This window comes from Lissotriton vulgaris, chromosome 7 (assembly GCF_964263255.1).
Source record: "Lissotriton vulgaris chromosome 7, aLisVul1.2, whole genome shotgun sequence".
NCBI lineage: Eukaryota > Metazoa > Chordata > Amphibia > Caudata > Salamandridae > Lissotriton > Lissotriton vulgaris.
Window position 1 is genome coordinate 887013516 of NC_141695.1, and position 8698 is coordinate 887022213.

At 44.5% G+C, this 8698-nt stretch overlaps 1 pseudogene; it reads left to right on the plus strand.

The window, feature by feature from the left end:
• The first annotated feature begins 3874 nt into the window (after positions 1–3874).
• On the plus strand, positions 3875–5721 carry LOC147702625 (uncharacterized; annotated as a pseudogene).
• Positions 5722–8698: the final 2977 nt, after the last annotated feature.

The following is an 8698-nucleotide window of genomic DNA, read 5'->3' on the forward strand; positions in this document are numbered from 1 at the left end:
GAGTCCGCAACAGTTTGCCCCAGGTAGGCCTAGAGCACCAGGCAGAGCCCTGCGCCCCTGCGAGTCCCCACTGCCAGCTCACCTTCCATAAGCATTGGTGAGCAGGACCCTGCATGCCGCCTCAGATCCGTATTATAAATTTTTTAGGGGGGAGGGTTTTATATAGCACGCACAAAACCTGGAGGTATCACAGCGCTTTACATAAGCGCCAAAGTGCAGGGGGTGAAGAAAGACAAGAGAATGCGGAGCCGATGTGTGAAAGGCTTTCTCGTTTTTCACCCCTTCTTAGAGTGGGGAGCTTAGTGCGACCGGACAGAGTTAGTTTTGCACAGTTAAAACGTGCCTAGGTGTAAATTACAAAAAACACAGTTGATGGACAGAATGTAGAACAATGTCATACATTCACCCCAGTACAAGGATCTGGGCCTAAATGCATCGTTTTTTTACACTCCACACCACCCTGGGTTAGACACTGGCTATATGCAAATCAGCTCTGACCCTGTGCCTTATGGGAACAGTCCAGTCCGAACTACCAAGCCATGTCTTTCCCAGACCGGAATCAAGCATCCAAGGACCGGTTTCTGGCTATCAGCCTTCATCAGCCTGGATAGCTTGACTCCAGTGGTGTGGAGAGCCTGGGACTCACGTCTGAGTATACCCAGCACACTCTGGGTGAAAATTGCAAAAAACACAGTTGATTGACCGAATGTAGAACAATGTCATACATTCACAGCAGTACAAGGATCTGGGCCTAAATCCATCGTTTTTTTGCACTCCACACCACCCTGGGTTAGACACTGGATATATGCAAATCAGCTCTGACCCTGTGCCTCATGGGAACAGTCCAGTCCGAACTACCAAGCCATGTCTTTCCCAGACCGGAATCAAGCATCCAAGGACCGGTTTCTGGCTGTAAACTGCAGCGCCTCTGCAGGCTCACCTCATCATTTAAAATGTGTTATTTTATGGGTTCAGCAGGGCCCTGCCGCCCCTCTCACCCCGCGCTGAGCATACCAACCCACGCGCCGATGCAGCAGTCACCAGCGCCACACCAGCGAGTGTTTGTTGCAGGGACTTGGCAACTATGTGTAGAGGCGTCATTGTTCTTTTTATTTCAGTGCCATGTCCTTGCAGTAAAAAATAAATTGCTCTTGTTTGCCACATCTGGAGCGCTTATTGCCTCCATATGTAGTCTTTGTCAGAAGGAAGCGACTTCGGTGGCTTGCAACCCAAACGATGATTAAAAATAGCCATGCGCGTACTCTTCATTTGCACGAATTATCCGCTCGTGTGGCTGGGGCATTCATTTACGGGGCGTGCAGTCGACTATGTGTGAGAGTGGGTCCTTATTCTTTCTGGCCAATTGTTAGATATAACTTCTTTAGCACCACCCGCAGCATGCCAGTGAGTTTACTCTAGCTTTCCAATTGCCACCCGGCACCCTCAATTTCTGAAGTGGTTCATAGAAGTTAAGGTCTTCGATCGTGAAACTGGGGACAGGCGGTAAGTGTTGCGTTCAGAAATCTCCCTCCTGCTTCATGAGAGTTGTGTGCCTTGGTTGAAGCAGTGGTGATGATTGTGTGCAGTGCACTCTGACCAATCTATTCTGTATCGTTTTCCTTTATTTCCTATTTTGCTGATGTTCGCACTTTCTTTGTGCACTTGCATTAAGGGGTATGATTGCTGGCATGCGGTCACACTCTAAAGATGTTTTGATTTATTGCTGAACGCTTTCAGTGTAAGGGTTTCACAGCCCTTGAGGATTGTCAGCACATTCTTATACAAGTCTAACAAATCAGTGGCGGATTATTAAACATTTTTTAGGATAGGGTTTTATATAGCTCACACAAAACACGGAGGTATCGGAGCGCTTTACATGAGCGCCAGAGTGCAGGGGGCGAAGAAAGACAAGAGAATGGGGAGCCGAGGTGTGAAAGGCCAAAGGGCCAGAGAAACGCCAGGCCCCCTGCCTGGCTCACATGGGGTGGGGGGAGAGGAGCCATTGTGTTCTGGCATCTATCTAACTGCAGCTGCACCTAAGTATGTCACAGGTCTGTACAAGACCATTTTACTTATTGAGGCTTTCTTGTTTTTCACCCCTTCTTAGAGTGGGGGGCTTAGTGCCACCGGACCGAGTCAGTTTTGCACAGTTAAAACGTGCCTAGGTGTAAATTACAGCGCCTCTGAAGGCTCACCTCTTCATTTAAGAATGTTTTATTTTATGGGTTCAGCAGGGCCCTGCTGCCCCCCTCACCCCGCGCTGAGCATACCAACCCACGCATCGATTCAGCAGTCACCAGCTCCACACCAGCGAGTCCGCAACAGTTTGCCCCAGGTAGGCCTTTGAGCACCAGGCAGAGCCCTGCGCCCCCGTGAGTCCCCTCTGCCAGCTCACCTTCCACAAGCATTGGTGAGCAGGACCCCCCATGTCTCTAACCACTTATAAGCCACTTTTTTGGTTTGTTCTTGCATTAACTCAGCAAGGTCTAGCAGTGGATACATTGAAAGGTTATCTGCCTGCTCTTATGACCTATCTATGTTTGCCCGAGCAACCATCATTCACTGTGGGGCTGATGGGGATGCAAGGTGTATTGTGAGGTTCAAAAGGGCACAATGTCAGCCTTTCACAGAACTTGCAGATTGTCAGCACATTCTTATTTAAGAAGTCTAACCAATCAGTGGCGGGTTATTATACATTTTTTAGAGAGGAGGGTTTTATATAGCGCACAAAACCCGGAGCTATCAGGGCACTTTACATGAGCACCATTTGCGATACAACCTCTTCTGACATTATTTAGTGCAACACAGAGTTCAGGGGGTGAAGACAGACAAGCGAATGAGGAGCTGGGGTGTGAAAGGCCAAAGGGCCAGAGAAACACTAGGCCCCCTGCCTGGTTCACGTGGGGGGGAGAGGAGCTATTGTGCTCTGGCGTCTGTCTTACTGCAGTCGCACCTGAGTACTTCACAGTTCTGTACAAGAATATTTTACTTAACAAGGCTTTCTTGTTTTCACCCCTTCTTAGAACCCCTGCATCTCCATTCTGCCGATTGCTGGAAGAATCTACCCCCCACCCCGAAATTTGACTGTAGTTGCGCATCTGGGAGCTATGTAAGTATATTTACGCCACTGGTCCTTATTACTGTTGAACTGTATTTGAATGTTTCATACTGGACACATATGGATTCAACATTCCCCTTTCATTAAGCTGAACATTCTCCTGACAATCGGTTACCTGACCTGCATCTGTATATACACCGCATTCCTTTGCAATTTTATAAAGCGTGAAATTGGCCTGAGGGCTTTCGACCACCAAGTATTAATCACTTTTAAGCAAGCTGGAGGTTAGCTAATTTGCATACATCCAGAAAAAAATCCTTGTTTTTAAAGCATGATGGTTAAAAAGCATTTAGGGTACCAAGGATACTTTTTTTAAAGTTTTAAATCAAAAGCACTTAGAAACTGCAATTCAGTTTTCGTGAAAGTTCCTGTTAGAGCCCTGATGGCTGAAGGTTTTGCTTCAAGGTCTGCCATTGGAACAAACAGATTTTCAAGACTTTTCCAATCCTTAGTCAATTCAAGGCCAAGAGGACAAGGGAGAGAGTCCCATAGCAAAGAATCTGAGCCACATTGTGCCCATCGTTGAAACACATTCTTCATGTGTGATTGGACTGAGTCTCATTTGGGTGGCTGGGTAGACTTTTTGTTTGGTGTCATCAGGCTTTAAAGATAAAATGGATCCTTATGCTATGCCTCAAATATGTATTCTTCAACTTCACCAGTTGGTTGGCAGCCTGTTCATTGGCATCATTTTCTCAACAGTACACAACCGGTTTCGAAGTGTCTTTTTTTATGATCTACTTTGCGCAGAACAGAATGCCCCGCAGAATAAAGACGGCAGAAGATTATGTGCTGGAAAACAAAGATTTCATGGTTGAAGAAGTGCGTGGGCAAAAGATGTTAATTTGCAGGTTTTGCAGAGTAACTGTCCCAATAGTAACTGGGAAGACTGCAAGCCGAATTGCTGAACATCTTTTCATCAAGACCCACTTGAATTTGAAAGAGCCACCTAATAGCGACAGCCTATGCCAGATGTCTCCTGCTGAGACAATGACAAGATTCAAAAGAAAATGTGAGGAAGAAAAGGATGTGGCACATGAATGTGTACGTGCCCTAGTGCAATCTGGAACCAGCTTACACCAAGCCGATGGACCGATTGAGAATCTGTTCCGCAAGCGTGCATCAGCATGCAAAACATTACCAAAAGCAACACAAATGTATGACAAATACCTACCAGCGGTGTTCCTTGCAGATATTGAACATATTTCAGAGTTACTCCAAGGTGATGTAAAAATCTCTGTTACCCTTGCCGAAACTCCAGAGATGCGTGGCGACCCAGCAGTGGCAGTGCTAATCATATTTTGTGATGCAAAAAATGGATGGTACAGACATACCATCATGGCAGATCTAGATGTACTGGAAACATGCAACGCAGTGTCACTTGGATTGCTGCTGCAGAGAGTTCTTACCAAGTTTAACAAAGATTGGAGTGACGTTGTTTGTATTAAGCAGCGATTCAGCTACATATATGAAGAAGTTATGTGATGACCTGTCAAAAGCAATACCTGAGCTGTATTGTTTCCCTGTAAAAGATCCGTGCCACTTGCTAGATGGTATGTTGAAAGCATCTCTATAATCTTCTGAGCTAATAAAGAATGCTATTGATTTTGTAGTCCATTCAGGTGCACTGTTTCGTTATGCGCGGGAACTAAAACGCAAATATTTCTCGTTTTGTGTGGCAGCAAAGAAAGTCATCCCAACTGTGTCATTTAGTCGGTGGTTCTCAGTACTAGAGGCCGTGAATGCAATATTATCTATGTGGCGACCGTTAACTGATTTTTTGCTTAGTGATGATGCAAAAGGCAAGAAATGTGAGGATCTTCGGGTGCATATTGATAGTGATGTCAAAAAAAGTACACTGTACTGCATTCTTAGATTTTTACAGGAAAACATGACTGCTGTGGTGGGCATAATAAAAAAAACTCGAGTCAGAAAACACCCTTGTCTACCAAGTGTTCAGCATAATTGGTGTAGATGTGAAACATCTGCTCGAGAGTAGGCTAGGCGACACTTTTAGTGACTTTGGCACTGCAACCTGTTCCCTGTTAGAATGCTTGCCACTTGGCAAGCAAAGAAGTGTTGAGGACCAATTCAGGAAATTTTACTTTACAATGCATGAGAAATGGCTAGCTATGATGCATAGAAATGTCCCTTCACCAACCATGGCGTTTGAAGCCAATGAAGCCTCACTTTGGTACTCTGCGCAAGTGTTGGACCCCTTCCGTAAAGGGGAATTTTCTCCAGACTTTGAAAAGTACTGCTTCATTGTTGACCGCTTTAACACTGATGAGGGCGTATGCACCCAGTTCAACGCATATGTTTTAGAACCGGGCCCAGAGAATGTAAACCTTGAGGTTCATCAGTATTGGCATGGAAAGCTACATCAGTGGCCAGAGTTGGCAAATTGTGTACTGTCTGTTTTGGCGTTGCCAGTCTCAAGTGCCAATGTCGAGAGGGCCTTTTCACAAATAAAAGTGTACATGGGAAGGAAAGAGAGAGCGCAAATGACCAAAGATTCACTGAAGAAATATTGTATGGTGTACTACAATAAATTTGACTTGACTTGTAAAAATGTATTTGGACCTCATATACACTGTACATAGACTGTCTATATACCATGCACCAATTAAGAAAGCAAGCACTAATAAAAGCAAAGCGTCCCATAAACACCGCAAAAACACCATTTCAGTTGTTTTTTATGGCGCGAAAATGAGTAACCACTGAAAAGCACTGTTTTTGGAGGTATTTAAATCACTGGAAAACACTGAAAAAACACCACCAGAATTTACCAAAATTAGAAACTAAAAACAGGAAAGCCTACTCATAATACTTACCATCACAAAATACAAACATATACTCGCCTTTCAAACCACACAAAGGAACAAACTCCAATGAAAAGCTCTCCTTCTTCCACCACACCTAACACAGATACAGCAATACAGCAACTCTCTTCTAACCACCTCTCATCGATTGGACAATTTAGAACATTACTACATGACCCACATGCTACACCACCCCCCCTGACTCATACACCTTCCGTCTTAAACACATGCAAAAAATAGAAGCAACATGCCACACTTCACAACTTTGCTTCCCCATGTCTACTTCACAACAATGTTACACCACAAAAGCAACACAGCACTCCAACTCACTCTCAAACACCATCTTCAACACATACACACGCAGACCCATCAAAATGCCCTCTTAGCATGCTGGATGAGGAACACGATACAGAACAGCTACACAATTGCTATCCTAATACACCTAATACCAGCACTAAAACACGCCTGCTACAAACCCACACAATACGGATGACTCTTCTACAAAACAAAGTCCCACTATCACCAAAGGCCACTCACTAAACTATCTACTAATAAATGCTTGATCCCTCTCTAAAAACAAGCATCACATCTACGACCTTCTCACTGATGCAAAACCAGACATACTATTCATAACCGAATCATGGTTGGGAGAGGATATGGCTCCAGCCCTGCATGAAGCCATTCCGCTAGGCTATCAATCACCCCAAATCATATAGCCAAATAAGGAGGTGGTCTAACTGTTGTATTCAGGCAAACAATACATATCACTAAAATTGACAACATCTCCATAAAAATTGTGAGGCTCTTCTAACAAGATGCAATCCTACACCGTCTTCCTCCTGTAACTTCCTGTTCCTTTACAGACCTCCACCTAGCAAGGCAACATTCCCAGATGCACTTCTAGACACAGTTTCAAACCGGATAACAATACACTCCAACCTATGCGTTCTGGGTGACCTTTACATTTGGTTTAATAAACCCAATATGACCCATCCAAAAAGAATAGTCACTGGCCTAGATGCATTGAACCTGCATCAGAATGTCCACAATCAGACACACACGCTGGACATATCCTAGATGTAATTTTTGCTAATACTGAACTAGTTACCTTTCAAAGTATAACTCCAGTCACATGGTCAGACTTGCTTTCCAACATAAAACAACACTAAGCGACTCACCTAAAACTACCTTACATCCATCCATCTATCGGCCGTGGAAAAAACTCCGTTTGGAACACAACTAACATCCAGTACAAATCTGGAAACAAATTATGTTCAAAATCTATATGAGTGGCTACAGAAAGCTTTTGCCATCCTGATACCACTCAAAACCACACAACAGAACAAAAGAAAACAAGCATTTGCAATGCAATAAGTCTCGCATTAGGAAAGTTTGAGCTATTGGTATTGCAAATGACACATTTTTTATTTGTGTTGGTTTTGAAAAAAGCAAAATTAATAGCTTTGTAATTTACAATGCCAATAGTTTTAACTTTCGCAAATGTGACACCTATCGCATTTGTAATGCAATATGTGTATTATTTACGTGACTTAGATGTATTGATATTACAAATAAAAATAGCTTTTATTGTTTAATAATTAATACTTAAATAAGTTATTGTAATTTATAATGGCAATAGCTTAAACTTTCGTAAATAACTTTTGTGAAGATTATGTTTAGTGTATTTTATTGTGACGAAAATCCAAGAACAGAAGTGAAATATTAACATCTTTTTGTGACATTTGTAATAAAGCTTGAAACATTGAGAGAACGTGTTTGAACCAGTTGTTGTTAAATGGTTGCACAGATTGATGCTGTGGTAGCGCATAGTGATGTTGTGGTGCCCCTGAGTGATGCTGTGGTGGTGCTGAGTGGTGCTGTGGTGATGCGATGGATAGAGTGAGTGCGATAGATAGATAGAGGGAGGGCGATAGATAGAGGGAGGGCGATAGATAGAGTGAGGGCGATAGATCGATAGAGGGAGGGCGATAGATAGATAGAGGGAGGGCGATAGATAGATAGAGGGAGGGCGATAGATAGAGGGAGGGCGATAGATAGAGGGAGGGCGATAGATAGAGTGAGGGCGATAGATAGAGTGAGGGCGATAGATAGAGTGAGGGCGATAGATAGAGGGAGGGCGATAGATAGAGGGAGGGCGATAGATAGAGGGAGGGCGATAGATAGAGGGAGGGCGATAGATAGAGTGAGGGCGATAGATAGAGTGAGGGCGATAGATAGAGGGAGGGCGATAGATAGATAGAGGGAGGGCGATAGATAGATAGAGGGAGGGCGATAGATAGATAGAGGGAGGGCGATAGATAGAGGGAGGGCGATAGATAGAGGGAGGGCGATAGATAGAGTGAGGGCGATAGATAGAGTGAGGGCGATAGATAGAGTGAGGGCGATAGATAGAGGGAGGGCGATAGATAGAGGGAGGGCGATAGATAGATAGAGGGAGGGCGATAGATAGAGGGAGGGCGATAGATAGAGTGAGGGCGATAGATAGAGTGAGGGCGATAGATAGATAGAGGGAGGGCGATAGATAGATAGAGGGAGGGCGATAGATAGAGGGAGGGAGGGCGATAGATAGAGGGAGGGAGGGCGATAGATAGAGGGAGGGAGGGCGATAGATAGAGGGAGGGCGATAGATAGTGAGTGCAATAGATAGAGTGAGGTGGCGTTGTGGTGGACGTGGAGGAGGCCGTGGTGCTGGTGGTGGACGTGGACGTGGTGGTGGTGGTGGTGGTGGACGTGGTGG